Raw genomic sequence first — 16,484 nt, 5'->3', positions numbered from 1 at the left:
TAACTTTGTACTCAAAACACCACGCATTTCAACAGCAGGTAAAGATCCCTTCGAGCCGTTGGCTGATTTTTTGTTACAAACTCCAACATGTGCATTCAATATGACCCTTCTGTGTAATTCTATTGTTTTAAACGGTTCTTTGTTTATACGACCGATGACTTCAAATCCAACTTTCTAAATTTTATGACTTCAACATGTTTTTATGACAGTGAATATTGATATTTACTTAAATCCAAGTTTAAAATATTTTAAATTATTATATTTCAATTAATTTGCTTGCTAGCAACATCAGTGAATACTATAAGTACTTCCCTTACTTTGTCTATGGCGTCCACAGTGGATCCCCCTGGCATACACCATAGTTTACAAATTGTCAACTCGTTATACGCAACGAAAAACCCTCATTTGAAGTACTAGCTTGTGTTTGTGAAGTGTACACTATTCAAAAATGCGACTTAAAGAAATTGACTACAAAATATTGCAATTCCCAATAATTTGGGACATCAATAATTTATATCATGGTGATGAATTTCTAACCGAACTTGCCCGTCTAGATCTTTTAATACTGTGTATGAAAGACGAACCTCACTATAATTTTAAAATGCTTAACAAGAAAATCAGGAATTTCAAGGACCGTCTCCGCAGATTAAGGGTATATAATTTTGTTTGTATACATTTATTTAATTATATTTATATTAAATAATTATATAAATATTTACATCATTATTATATTATATGTATATTTTGAGAAATATTTTATTTTAATAATCTGTTAATTTTTTATTACAATACTGTTTAACGCTAAAACAAAAACATTTTTTTTTGTTATAGGAAAAACTAGTCGCCAACGGACAACGATTCAGATACGTTATACAAATAATTCAAGCAGCTCTGGGGTCTCCACACCACGCTGTTATTGCTATTGAAGTAAGTATGATTAACAAATCAATAATGTTATTGATGTATAAACATGCTTATTGCATTTAACTATGTTTATTTATTTTACAGCCTTCACCAAGTTTGCAAAATATACTTTTTGATATCCCGGAGCAAGTAGTTGAAAACGAAGAACCTCCGCTGGATTTCAACGTAAGTTGTTTTAATTTGAAGTACATTTATTTTACTTTCAGATTCCATAGAAACTTAATAGGTAATGTTTATTTGATTATTATTTTTCAGGCCCTCATAAATGAGTCCGGACTGTTAGACGACGTGGGTGATCCTATTTGATTCAACATTTTATGTAAGTAATACTCGGTTCTTTCTACTATCATACATTTTTGTTTTAATCTAAAAAACAATGTTTTTCTAGGAATGTCAATTTGGTAGAACACGGTCAGTTCTTTCAGTACATAGTAATATATACTACGTAATGCTAATGTATATTTAGTATGTTATATTATCCTACTGCCATTTTAATTACCCATAACATATAGATATGATTGGTAAATTGAACTCATTAGTTTACACCATATTATTTTTTTCGTTTTAAAACTTTGTTTACACTAACACGATAAGAAAGCGTCGTCACACACAGTTAAAGGAGTACCTGCTAACCTTTTTTTTTCCCGATCTTTTATAAGTGGCTGAATGCGTCTCACGATGTCTTTCAGCTATTTTTAGAACTATTGTTTTGATTTTAAGATTTTAAAATTTTTACATAATATGATTTCAGGATACGTAAGGCGTTCGTGTAAGATGATTATATGTAATTTGTCTTCCTAATTATGAAACAACATTTGCTAAGTAAGTTTGCTTTACCTAACCTAACATTTTTCAATTTTATTTAAATAAAATAATTATAATGAACTATATCGCAATAATCAAACATTTACTGTAATTATTTTCTAATGATTTTTTTTACAACAACTTTTTTTTTTTATTAAAAGTAATATAAATGTATGTCTTATTTAATATGTTATTGATAATTTTCATCTACTGAAATTTATGTCTACCAAAATAATTACAAAACATCTATGTTCTCTGTCTAAACTGAATACTTCCCGTTTTCCAGATGTTCCACATGACAAAAGACCGAGTGTCGCTGAATGCTGTTCCTTCATTTTATTTTAAGGTAATTAAAATGCTTACTTATTATTAACATACCAAAAACGATACTATTTATAATTTTCAAAATGATTTAATGAATTCAATATATTTACTTTTCATCTCTCTTTTATTTAAAAGATATTTTGATTATATATTTTAATTAATTTTTTTTTTATAATAATAATGAAAAATATTTTTTTTTTTTTTTTGTGAAAATCCACTACCGCTATTTGTGCCTTCGGGTAACATTAGGTAGCCCAACCCTTTAATATACATGCTTAAAGGGTTATTGTAAATTAACATATTTCTTTTTTATGATAATTACCATTACACAAAATCAAAGTTATTACAAAATCAAAACCAAAGTTAGTTGCCTATTCTACGTGTATATGAATGAAGCGACTTGTATATGTGAATAGTGTTACTTTCACACATACGGACTACTGTTATGCCGGATGTGGATGGAAGACCCTATTCTAACCTACCTACTTATTTTTACAATTTTTTTTTCTTTATTTCTAAAAATTCTTTATTCTAATTTGACACTTTGTTTTTTTTCTTAATAGCTATTAAAAATCTTTATAACAATATTACGTAGTTCCAAAAATTATTTATTCTAATTAGACATTTTTTTTATTAAAAACCTTTATAACAATAATGCTTATGTATACATTTTTTTTTTCATAATTAAAAATAAAATTCTTAATGATTTCAGCTACAATACAACATTCAGCGCCTTCGCACTCGACTCGCCTTAATAGAACTTCCGTGCTACTATTCTAAACTTGGTAAGTACATTTAAACACGTCATTAATCTCTATTGTTATATATTAGAAAAATTCAAAAATATTACTCAATGTCTAATACATCTATCCTTATAATATTTAACCTATTTTTTTTTTACTTTTTAATATTTTTTAACAGTTATTTTCTAGTCAAACCTTTTTATCAACATTAAAACATAACAATTAGTTCTGTTTATCTAATTAACATAACAATAAAAATACAGTCATTAACAAATGTCAGTTAAACATTACATTTTAATGAACGTTCACCGGATCAGCTATTTTTACTCAATTCGCCTTTATAATATCTTGACAAATGTATTGTATTGTATTTACCTCGGTATATATTTGTATATGGATCTACTAAAATATATACGTTTGGATAGGGAATTGCTGCAATTACATAAGGTCCCTCATAAATTGCTTCGAACTTTTTTGTTATCTTTTGCTGAGCATTTGATTTATTTAACTTTTTTATTTTAACCCAATCCCCTATTTGAAATTGAATCAGTCTATAATTTTGATTAAACTTTGCCTGCCTTATCTCAGCTGCTTTCTTTAAATTTTCTCTAACCTTTTGCCTAATGTCCGCTATGTTTTTCTTTATATGACTAATAATTTCCTTATCAAATGTTAATTGCGTAGGCTGACCATACATTATTTCACATGGAGTGAACCCTGTACTATCATGAAACGTATTGTTATATAGAGTTTCTATCTTTGGTAATATTTTCACCCAACTTTGATGTCGTTTTTCACAGTAAGTCCTGAATAATACTCCAAGTTGTCTATTCACGCGTTCTGTAGTATTTGGACGAGGATTTCTAACTGTTGTATATATAGTTTTGACCCCCTTTTCTTTCATAAAACGCCTCCATTGATCACTAATAAACTGCGAGCCATTATCTGTTAAAATTGCTTTTGGTTGAATGATTTTAAAGAATTTTTTCATACTAACTACCACAGATAACGCTGTAGCCTTCCGTAACGCAAATAGTTTGATGAATTTACTAAATGAATCTTGAACTACCAAAATATAGCTCATTCCCAACTGTCCTGACGGTAAAGGCCCATAAAGATCCGCCATGACTAAATCTCCGATATCATTACTCACTATTGACTTACACGGTCCTACGTGTTTGATATTATCATTTTTCACCATTTGACAAGTATGACAAGTTCTTATTAGTTTTTTAACATCTTGCGTAATACCCCTCCAATAAAATCTATCTTTTATGTATTTTATGACCTTGTAAGCCCCTTGATGACCCATTTCTAAGTGTATTTGTTTTATTATATCCGATACTAACATTCTTGGCAAAAATATAACTTTATTTGGACTATTATCGGGTGTGAAGTACAATACACCATCCTGTAATGAGCATCTTTGAATTATTCGACCGATTCTATCACTAATATCACCATTTTCTAGACCTTGAATTATTTCGTCAATTTCGGGATCTTGTTTTTGTAATTCTTTAACCTTTTTTAATTTACTTATCAATTCTTTATTTATTTCTGTTTCAGTATAAAGAATCTCGGGCAGCCGTACTTTATCTTCCTGCAAAAGATCAGTTTGAGGTGGGTATCTAGATAACACATCCGCTCCTATATTATCTTTGCCTTTTATGTGTTCAATTTCATATTTAAACTGCTCTAAGTAATTGATCCAACGTATTACTCGCGCATTATATAATTTCCAGTTTTTGACAAATAGTAAAGCCTTATGATCCGTTTGAATAATAACCTTTGAACCTCTCAAATAAGTTTCGAACTTTTCTAAACAGTTAATAACGGCATAAAATTCTTTTTCAGTCGTCGAATAATTTAATTGAGCCCCTCTTAGAGATTTACTATGAAACCCAAGAACTCTCATTTCCCCATTATCATCAAGTTGATAAAGTATGTCTGATAAGCCGATACCTGAGGAATCTGTTTGCAAATAATAAGGTTTGCTAAAATCAGGATGTTGTAATTGAATAACATCTACGAAAGTCCTTTTTATTGTCTCAAAAGCTTTTTGTTCATTGACACCCCACTGCCACGTCACTCCTTTTTTCAATAAATGACACAATGATTGTACATTTTCGCTATAATTAGGGATAAATCTTCTATAAAAGTTACACAGTCCCAAGAAAGCTCTTAATTGTTTTATTTTTCTTGGAGCTGGAAATTCCTGTATCGCTTTAATTTTATCCGGATCGGTTTTTATTCCATCTACTGATACTATATATCCTAGCATGTGCACCTCTTTACATAGAAATTTGCATTTTTCTAAATTGCAAGTTAGGCCCGCTTTTCCTAATTTTCCCAACACTATATCTAAGTGTTCCAAATGTTGTTGCAAGGTACCGGTAGTAATTATGGCTAAATCGTCCAAGTAATTGACACAAAATTCGCGAACGTCATGACCAAGTATGCAATCCATAGCACGACTAAAACTTCCCACAGATGTTTTGAGTCCTTGCGGCAACACGTTATACACGTAAGATTTCCCATTAAAACTGAAACCTGTATATTTTTTACTTTCTTCCGATAGTGGTATTTGAAAGTACGCATTATTCAAATCAATTACGCTTATAAATTTCGCTCCGTGAAATGAGTTTAATACGTCCAATTGTAAAGTTGGTTTTTCGGTTTCAGATATCATGTTCTTATTGATTTCACGCGCATCTAATAAGACTCTTATTGTTCCGTCTTTCTTTAATGTAAAGGTTAACGGACTACAGTATTCAGTTTGTGAACGACTAATAATTCCCTGTTCTTCTAATTCGCGTAATTTTAATTCTATTTTCTCGCGATACGCATATGGCACGGGGTACGTTCTCTTTACTACAGGTGCGCGTGATTCCATTTTTATCACATGTTGATAGCAATTAGCCCTGCCTAATTTTGAATCAAATAATGTTTTATGTTTTGTCAATACCGAATGTAAAGCTTTTTTCTCACTTTCTACTAACGGTATTCCGACTTTACATGTCACTTGCGTTTGAGATTGATTTGACGACTCTATACTGCATTGATCTTGCCATCCATTATATCGATCATGAAACGGTATCCAAGTAGTTTCACCTTTATATTCGACATTGACTCCACATTTCTCTTTTCTTAGGTCAATCGATACTACATTTTCCTTAATCCAGTCAAATCCTAATATCACTGGAAAACTTAGATTAGGTATTACTACAAACCCGATTTCCATCTGTAAATCATTTATACCGATAGGTAGTAATGCTGTAATTTTAATGTCTTTACTTTTGTGCCCTGACGCTGATTTGATATTAAAAGGCTTGATCGGCATTACTGGAATTTCAGGATATTTATTTTTTACAACCTCCCAAAATTCCTCAGACATAGCCGTCACATCGCTACCTGTATCTAGCAAAGCTCTTATAAGAAAGTCTCGCATACGTATAATTATTTCACTCTTAAACGAACTTGATTCCGGAATTTCTTTTTCTTCCTCAAACACGGACGCGATAAATTCGTCAACTACATCAAATTCTACCAATTCACTTTTTAATTTTAAAACGTTAATTAAATCATGTAACCCTATTAACTGGATCTTTTCTAAATTACTGTAACCTAATCCCACTCCTTGTTCACCATTGACTATTTCTAGTTCTATCGGCGCTCGCAACCCATTATTATTTTTTCCTAACAATTGGCCTGGCAACCAATTCATTATATACATCATTTTTAGAATTTTGACCCTATCATCTGTTTCTGTAGCTGACCCGGGGACGTTTTTATCAGCAGATATTAGTTTTCCGAATCGTCGATAACTATTTCTTGCTCTATAACAGCTGTCGTTGCTTCTGGTTTCCGCCAATTTTGATATTGTGTCTGGTTTTTTCTCATAGTCTGATTGGATGGTTTCGAGGCCCCGGACGTTGATGGTACTGCTCGCGGCTCTTGTTTGTTTACGTCGTCCATCGCGCGTAGAAACTCGGCAGCTTCAAAGATAGTAGTAATTTTTGATGACGCAAACGCTTGTTGTATATAACGAGGAAAGTGCCTCATTATATCAGTAACTAATTGATTCTCAGAGATAACATATGTCAACATTTTTGCTTGTCCAACCATTTGCACAAAATAATCATGCATACTATTTACTTTTGTTTTATCCCAAACTCCGTGAACAATATTCCTGCGTAATTCATTTTGTTCATGTGTCCCCCAGTAGGATTTGAGAAAGTCGGCTTTGAATTCTGCTACACTGGTCCACCTGTCTTTATACAATCTGGCCCAATCACGAACTGTTCCCTCTAAACATTCGAGAACCGATTCTATTTCATTTCCATCAGATACGACCCTTTTAAGATACATTTCTAGGTCTTCTAGAAATGTCACTGGATGCGATTTAGTTTTGCCGAATTTGGGACGTTCCATATTAGTGTTTTTAATATTGTATATGATTGTTTTCTTCTCTTCAGTAGAGAGCTCCTTTTCACTGCCTGAAACTGGTTCAATATGCTCTGTCTCTTCCATGAGTTGCTCCGATGTATCTGCAGTCTCTATAGCTTCCACTTGTACAGGACTAATTGCCGTTGCAAGCTCGTTTCGTAGTTGACTAAGCCCTGCTGTCATTTTCTGTTCGGTCTGTTTTAGCAAATGATAGAACAATCCACGTCTAACATCTGGTTTCTTCTTTATGCTTCTACGAGGTACTCGTGCTTTTTGATTTACCCGCTCAACAGTACTTCTCTTGAATGACGGCGTAGTTTGTTGTATGCTTTGACGTGTAGATTTAGACTTAGCTGCGGCCTTTCGCTGTCTTGTAGACCTCTCCATTTTAATAGATTTTTAATTAATTAACTCACTTTTTGACACTGTTTTAACACTAATTTTCACTTATTTAAAACACTTAATAAACACACTTATTTAACACTTATTTTATTTTTATAAAATAACACTTATTTATCACTTATTTAAACACTTAACTTTCACTGGTTTTCTACACTGTGTTGATAGTTTAGTTTTAATACATATATGTATATGTCCGTACATATACAAATATGCCTATATTTGATTGTTAAAATTTAACTATCGCCCCCTATTTTCTTTTGGACTCGTATAACGCATTGTATTTTTAGCTAGTTTTATTTGTCTATTTATACTAATGTATTTTTATGTTTGTTTCAGGTGACGTAAATCCCTAACACGCAAGCTACGTCAATACAATGAAACCACGAGGAGGAGAAATTGATATTGTAGTTAGATACTAGTATATAGAAATATTTTATTTTATATTTAATTAAATCCAAATCAAATCAACTCACATTCCAGTTTTCTTACGGCAGCAAAAATGTAGCCAAAGAGGCTACTTTATGAAACAAACTATTTATATATAATCCTGGTCACTACGGCACCAAAAATGTACCTTCATCCTCTACTAAATAATCTACTTTAATAGAACTCAACCAGAATTGATTATAAATTAAGAAAAATAGATTAATTTGGCCATGTGATCGTCTAGTGAAATTAATACATTGTGAACCTTAGTACCCATCGTCTTTTATGTGCAGACTGATTAGATTTGGATTCAAAATATTACCCCTAAAATACCCTATGTAATTGTAAATATTACTACTGTAATTTATATATTATAACACTATCGTATGAAAAACAAAATCATATGAAAAATAAATAATAAATTATATTTTTTAGATTTTATCTCCTACCGAGCCCTACCGTGACCAGTCCATGAACAGTAGTATAAGCCCTTGTTGTTTGTAATTATATTTTCCTTTTATATCCATTCGCTAACCTAGCTAGCTAAAGGAAAATATTTATATGTAAATGATGCAAATATTAATACGTACAAACATACTTTATCTACTGTCACGCCTCGGATGAAGTCGGGTCTCTAAACTACATAATACCTATTTTATTTTGTTTTGTTTTTAATAGGTATTTCTAAGCACTATGTAATATTTACTTTTATCTGCGTTTCGGAACCTATTTTCAGACAAGAAGAAACGCCAAGAAACTCATCTGAATATTCTTACTATAAATGTATGGAATACTGAAGCAATCGTCTATTAAACATGATTGAATACCCTTAGTTACCCCGATATAGAAAAGCTCAAATTGTCACTAGTGAACTGCTTCGCCTGTCACTAGCTCCCTATAACAAAATTATTTAGTATGTCCTCAAATAACTTTGTTCCCCTATCTCATCCAATATAATAATGTATTACCTTTAAATCATATCTAATGTACGAGCCTCAGTAACCCATCCATATGCTACTGAAACTAGACTTTAATTTTATTCTGTATTTTAAAACAGTTAACACTCTAATGATTTTAACACTGTGTGTAACCAAAATATATGTGAGAGAATAAATAATAATAAAGAAAGAAATAATAAATAACCCTAACTCCCAAATAATGACTCTACCCTAACTCTACCCCAATGTCCCTATTCTAATGTGTAAATCTAGAGGCGAACCTCTATCTTTACAGGGAGGAGTGTGTGTAAGAGGGACCCTAATTTAAGCTGTAAACGTTCGGCCGACAAAACCGAGGTATTGCAAACCCTAGTGTCTGTGTGATTGCCTCCCTCCGCAGTGTAGGCCGTAGCCAAGGGTACTGACGAATAAGGCGCCCTATTCCAAATATAAAATGTGAATATATAAATATATATAACAAGACCACGCTTCTTCAATTACCAACAGATTTCAGTGAGTAAAGATTACTCCTAATGATCCACACGTGAGATCCTCACATCCCTCTGTCAGACCTTGAAGAGAACGTAAGAGGTATAATCGTCACCTGTGTAGGTAAAAAGGTTGACGCCAGGCCCCTCTCGCGACCTGGACCTAACACTCTACTGGATTCCCGGAAAAGCCTGTTTATCACCGCTAGGTTAGGCGTTTCCGGTTGATTGACCGTGCAATCAGACACTAATCTGGCTCTAAAACACAAAAAACACCAAAACACACGTAAGTATTTACACTGAACTAACAATTGAACAGTCTGACAAAAAGCAGCATAGTAGCTACGTAAAGTCAAACATCCAATCGTCAAAATAACACCTTTGTTTTAACGTCTACGGGCGAGCCAGAGATCGTGACAATCCGACGGACAAAAATAGAATAACCAGTTCCCAGCTTGGCGTGGGGGTATTTATAACCATAAAAGACATTAACGAAACGCGTTTGACGCATTTGACGCGTTAGGCGCACTTCAATATAAGATCTTTGTTATTTATTTCCTTTAAACTCGAGTACCAATCTTGAGTAGTTTTAGCAAAGAGATGTGATTTCCATAAGACAAGCAAAGTCAAAAGAAACCCCGTGCCCCGGAAACCAAGACAAAGTTACTCTCTAACAGATGGCGCCACTCCCTTGATATTAAACAATTCTAGCTCACATCAATGTAAAAAAACACGGATCAAAGCACATGACGATCCAAAATTAATAAAAATCATTTATGTCTATATGTAAATATATAAGTTTTATGGATATTTTTATACATTTTCATCTTTAGTTTCAATACTGCGTCAACAGATGGCAGCATAACCTTCGCGACTACAAAATTCACCGACAGTAATTCTCTATACACATTCCATTCTCTTTGGTTTCAGCGAATCACTTTTTCTGATTAATGGCCCACTACGAAACTTGACTCTGTTAAGTTTTTTGTTTGTTGTTTCGGATTTCTCGTGAGAATGTTTTGTTTTTATTTAAAATTAATTTACTGAATGCATACATTATAGTTACTTACATGTATTTATTTTAATTAACATTTGTACATAATAATTGAGGTTTTAAAGTTTATGAAAATATTATCGATTGATCAGCTGTGTCAATCATTATTTATGTTAACTAGATCAGCTAGTGCGTCTAGTTACAAGGTACACCTACAGAAAATAAATGAAAAATATTTTATATGGACGCATAATTATGTCCAATACTAGAAAAAAAATGCTTTAAAAAAATTTAAAATTTAAATCTATTTATTTCATAAAGGTACTTAAGTCTACATAGTATGTATGCAAAATCTCTAGTATGAGATTATGTGCGCGGTCACTAAACTCGCGTTTTGTTGTTACCTAACTAATTCAGAATATAAATAAATATTTACTTACCTATTTAGCTAATGGTTTTTTTTATTTGTTTGCCAGTATATTTTCCAGAGCATTGTCATTAGTGAATTATTCTTTTAGAATATTATTGACTTGCGATGGTTTTATATTTTCTAATATGTGTACTAATTCCTTAGGTAATTTATTTAATATATCTGGGAGAATATACCAACAAGTTATTTTGCCATATACATTATTTGCCTTTGGCACCGCGTATTTTGGTAAATTCTGGAGTTGACGCAACTTGTTGAATACGCAACTTATTGACGCAGCTTAAGAAAGGGTTATGACAATTGCTATAAAAGACAAGAAAGTAAAAGTAGAATATGTATGTGAAGAAACCGATTTTACAAAGCCAATTTTGGCCACGGTTATAAGCCGATACGTGAATCAAACGTTGCGTGTGCTCACGGCTGTATATAATTGTGCGGTTTTCCCGGCTACGGCGGCGCAAAGTGAATAAATTATCAGCCCGTTACTTCGTGGTTTTATACACGTGGGTACTGTAACTTTCGTGTATAATATCTAATATTGTAGGTATATAGTAGTAGTTTGGGTTTTTATGAGTAGAAATGGCTTCCTAACCCGAGGTCGTATGTTTACCCTGGCACGTGACAATTAATTTTTCGAAACTAATGCAAAGGGGTCTGATTGCATGGTAGACGCTTTCGTAGTACAGTCAGCTTTAAATGGATAGTGACGGCTAAAGTGGCCAAATATATCGTAATACACCTTTGTTGCTTTAGAAATAAGGATATGTTCCGATATAATAATCCGATATAATATATTTGGACACTTTGGCCTTCACTATCTTTTTGGTGCTGTCTATACTCGTACCATTCATTTTTGTTACACTTTTTTTTCGTTCGGTGTGCGGGAGCTGGTTTAGCATAGTGCACAATTATCGCTTGCCTATAGCCGCGACTAAAGAGCAACTTAAGCTAACGCCTATTTATAACCTATCTATAGTTATCATTATTGGTCCTGACCACGCTCGACGTGTTGGGTGCTCCTTACTTGAAAGCGTATTCGAATTTCATTTGTTCGATCTGTTTACGGTAATGATACTGATCTGTTAGTGTCAAAAGTGATATTTCTTCAACCAAACGTCACTTTTGACACTGACAGATCAGGCCCCATAGACAACATGCCACTAACGCTCCGTAGCGAACGAAACGAAGTCACTGTCACACTAATATGGAAGAGTGATAGAGGGACACAAAGCGATTCGATGGCGAAGCGCAAGCGATCGTCACGTTGGCTAGGCCGCCAGATTTATATCGGAAACAGATCGAATAACTAGAATTCGAATACGCCTGGTAAACCAATAAATACCAAAAGCGTACCTGCGTTCGGGAAAATCTCGGGGCACTAATGGAGGCACAGTGTGTGCATTAATTAATCCCTTCGATGGTCGCTAATGGACTTTTGTTGTGCTCCGACACCCACTCACGGACAATGGGTGTCTTGAATCTGAGATATATCGATATACAATACATATCTTACTATTAAATAGCCTGCGTATAGTACCTACGTATAAGTAGGCTATTTTAAATAATGGGTCCCGTTCCGGTTCTTTATTATTATATCCTTAACCGTAGTCTAGCAATACTTGTGTTTTTTATTTGCCTACTCTGTGTGTTATGTGTCTGACTACTAGAAAAAGACATCTTTTTCGCCAGTCGGCCCTGTCGCATGTCATTTCCAATAGTTCTTTGTAGAATGCGTCCCAGTCGTCCCGTTATCTCCTTTTCAGTCTATTTTTATATATTTTTGTAAAAAGACTAGACAGGCTAATGATAACAGACAAAGGGGTCGGTATCCTAGGTGTTGAACTAGATCAAAGGTTTCGCCAAAGACGTCAACTGACGCGCGCGGCTACAGCCTAATATCAACCTTAGCTCATTTCGACAAGGTTCATAATGACGCGCCGCGCATGATAGACGTGTTCAAAGGGTTGATAAATCCATAAACACGCCAAAGAGGCAACAAAGAGATATGACTGGCAACTTAGAAAATTATTCGACGTGTTACAGGCTACACGTGACTATGACTTCTTCACCGAGAAATTTTGACCTAAAAGCGATTTTCACTCTAGAGATTTAAAAATGGGATGAATATAATGTTCAGAGACTCAAAAATCTTCACCTTCCTTTCTTGCTCAATACTTATAATTAAGGTGCTTTGGGATAACATCGAAAGTGGGGTAATTTTGAAAACAGCTAACATCTACTAAGCTAGATGCATTCTACTGTTGCAACAGTAAGCAAGATGCCTTGATAAGAGTTGCAGTAGCGTGAGTGTAATGTTACAAAGTATGAAGTAGATATTGGCGATTTTCAAAACTATCTTGTTGTCGAAGTTACCCCAATGTACGTTTATGTACCTACTACATAAAAATATCTACATATGTGATGAGCAGAACAATGTTACGAATTGATATTTCAAATAATGATCTAATATACTTAGATTGTTATTCAAGGATTATTATAAAAGACAAAAACACCTGCGTATAGTCCGACGCGAAATTGTAGAAAATTATTGAGGGCGCCATTTTCTACCTAACTGTCACATTTTTGACGTAAGTCAACAATTTAGTATGGAATTTAATTTAGTTCCATTTTGTTTAATTTCTTATATTTTATGTGGCACTATAAACACGCACATCAACTATAATGAAACTTTGTCTCTTCACCATAATTTTCTGTAAAAGCAATTGTCCGATCAAAAAAATAATAGCACTCGTTTGATCGTCATATTGGTCCCCGAAATCCGGTCATAAATCACACCTCGGAGACAAAACATGCCGTTACACACTGAAAAGCTTTGATTAACCCATCGTGACAATCAATCAATTAGTGCCTTTATGCCTGGAGCCGCAAAGTTCACAATAATCTGTCAAATGTCTACTGTCAATGATCACTTGGGGAAAGGGAATAAAAGTCGCGGACATCGCGATCGACATCGATCATTGCTAATGACGCGGCGGCGGCGGCTGTGTTTTGTTTTGGTAGCGGATGCGTTTGAAAATTATGCATTTGGTTTACGGAACATGTAATCAGAAACAATGGGGTTATCAAATGTCAAAGGTTTGCATAGATGGCGCCATCATAGCTTGCCCCTTTTTCTATGAGATTTAGCTTAATGTGTTGGCATCCAGGGCATAAAATTCCATTAAAAAAAACAAAAATTTGATACAATTCTAGGGATTGACCGTAGTGTTGTGAATAACGCTCATTTCGAGGCTTAAAGACTCGAACCCTTAAGACTCTCGAGGCTTAAGTAACGCCTCAAAGGCAGCAAAGACGATTTCTTACATACATACATGTAATGTATACGCGTAAAATAATACAATTCTCAAATATAGTTGAGTCTTCAAGACTTACGAGTCTTGAGGGCTCGAGTCTTTAAGCCTAAAAATAAGCGTTATTCACAACACTGATTGACAGGGCTATGCTGGCGCCATCTGCTTAATACTTCAACCCCATTAGGAAAGACTTAATTTTCTCACCGAAGGAACTGACTTCACTTAGCCGACAATACTGTAATGATTGTAGAGTCTGTGCGGAAAGAGAAGAGTCGTAGAATGTAAGGGAGCCCATACATTCCACGACTCTTCTCTTTCCGCACAGACTCTAGTAGGACCATGATTATAATATCAACCATAGGTTGTTATGAATTCATAATCCGATTACAATACCAATACGCACTGTCATGAGATTGAATTTATTCGACATTTGCAATATAGTCGGCTTAACCCCCTAGTGGTTTTTGTCTCATTAAAATGCGGGAGTGGGCGTTTGGATTATAAATATGTTACCATTATAGTTTATTATGATGTTATGCTTGTTTGCACTTTACACCCTGTGACTAATGAATAATGTAAACGGCCTCCTTGCCTAGTCGGTAGTGACCCTGCCTACGAAGCAGGAGGTCCCGGATTCGAATCCTGGTAAGGGCATTTATTCGTGTGTTCAGCACAAATATTTGTTCCTGAGTTATAGATGTTTTCTATGTATATAAGTATTTAAATATATGTGTAGGTATATTATATATATCGTCGTCTAGTACCCACAACACAAGCCTTATGGAGCTTACTGTGGGACTAGGTCGATCTGTGTAAAATAGGGTATTTTCCTACTAGTCAAATCAGTTACTTGGAACTGTCAAACCGATTTGCTAATATAGAATTTATAATTATGAACCATTACATCGTGACGTCACGGTCAACTCACCTACTTTTTATATTTCTACCCGAATTATTAAATAAAACTTGTGTTTTAAAAATAACTCCTATCTGTGTTTTTCTAATAATTATCTGGTGCTTTTTTTCATGCATGGTGTAAAATAATGTATTTTAAAAACAGTATAATACCCTATTGTGCTATAATATTTATTTATGTATTATTATTTATTTTGATAAATACCGTAAAATGGGGTGAGTAGGGTCAAAACTGAAATTCAAACCTCGATAACATTTATTTTACATATGAAAACTGATTGGTGTATATAATAAGTGTTCTGGACGTTTGTATTTTAGTTTTTATTTTATTTTGGGTAGTTCCATTTCATAACTTTGACGATAAAGAGGAAAACCCACCTCACCCCGTAGTGTCTCGTATTTGGGGTGAGAGGGGTTTTCATACAAAGGTGATTTTGGAAGATTGTTGGATCACTTTTTTTATTATGCGTATTACTATAGCTCCATTTTAAATTGGAATACATTATTTTTGTAGCAGTAGCCTTAAAATCCCTTCTCACCCCATTCATAACCCAACTCTCCCCGCGAAACCTACCCACCCCGTTTTACGGTAGTCCTCATTTTCCTCCCTGGATATTGACATTATGGAAAATATTTTCACACAATTTGATGTATTTTAATCATAGACCGTTTGAATTTTTTTCCTCAATATCTCGTATTTTATTTCGACTTTTCCTGTTTCAAGAAACGAGAGTTCATTACAGACCATTGTTGATATTTAAGTCACGTAGGGTTTAATTTTAATATTGATGTTACAGAAAAGTAATACTACGCCGCTAGGGATAGTAAAATATAAGGACTATCAACCTACACAATATGACTATATTGTGTAAACAACACAACAGTGTTTGTTTGCGCATTTTTATATCGAAACTAGCTTTTGCCCGCGGCTTCGCACGCGCAGGAGAGTTTTTTTAATTTTGTTTTTTTTTTACGGACTGAACAGTGACTGACCTTAGTCTCACCTGCTGGAAAGTGATGACAAGGCCGAAGGTGTAGGGTTGTAAAAAAACGGTTTTTTTTCTGACTTGAGAAAAAACATGAAAAAAAACCGTAAAAAAAAACGTTTTCTTTCTGGAGTACGTTTTTTTTCAAAAGTATGAAAACTCAAAATTTGCAAGGCAGTTAATACTTTTATACGGTTGTTTTACTTGTTTTAGACTTTATGTCAGTTTATGTTAACCATTAAACCAAATTAATTTAACAACTTTGATTAATAACAACATAAATTAAATCTGTAGTGGTAGTTATCGCAATTTACTGTTGGCAACACCAACGCCTCTCGTCGCCGCATCGG

This window comes from Cydia splendana, chromosome 13 (assembly GCF_910591565.1).
Source record: "Cydia splendana chromosome 13, ilCydSple1.2, whole genome shotgun sequence".
Classification (NCBI taxonomy): Eukaryota; Metazoa; Arthropoda; class Insecta; order Lepidoptera; family Tortricidae; genus Cydia; species Cydia splendana.
Note: the sequence above shows the minus strand (reverse complement) of the source record.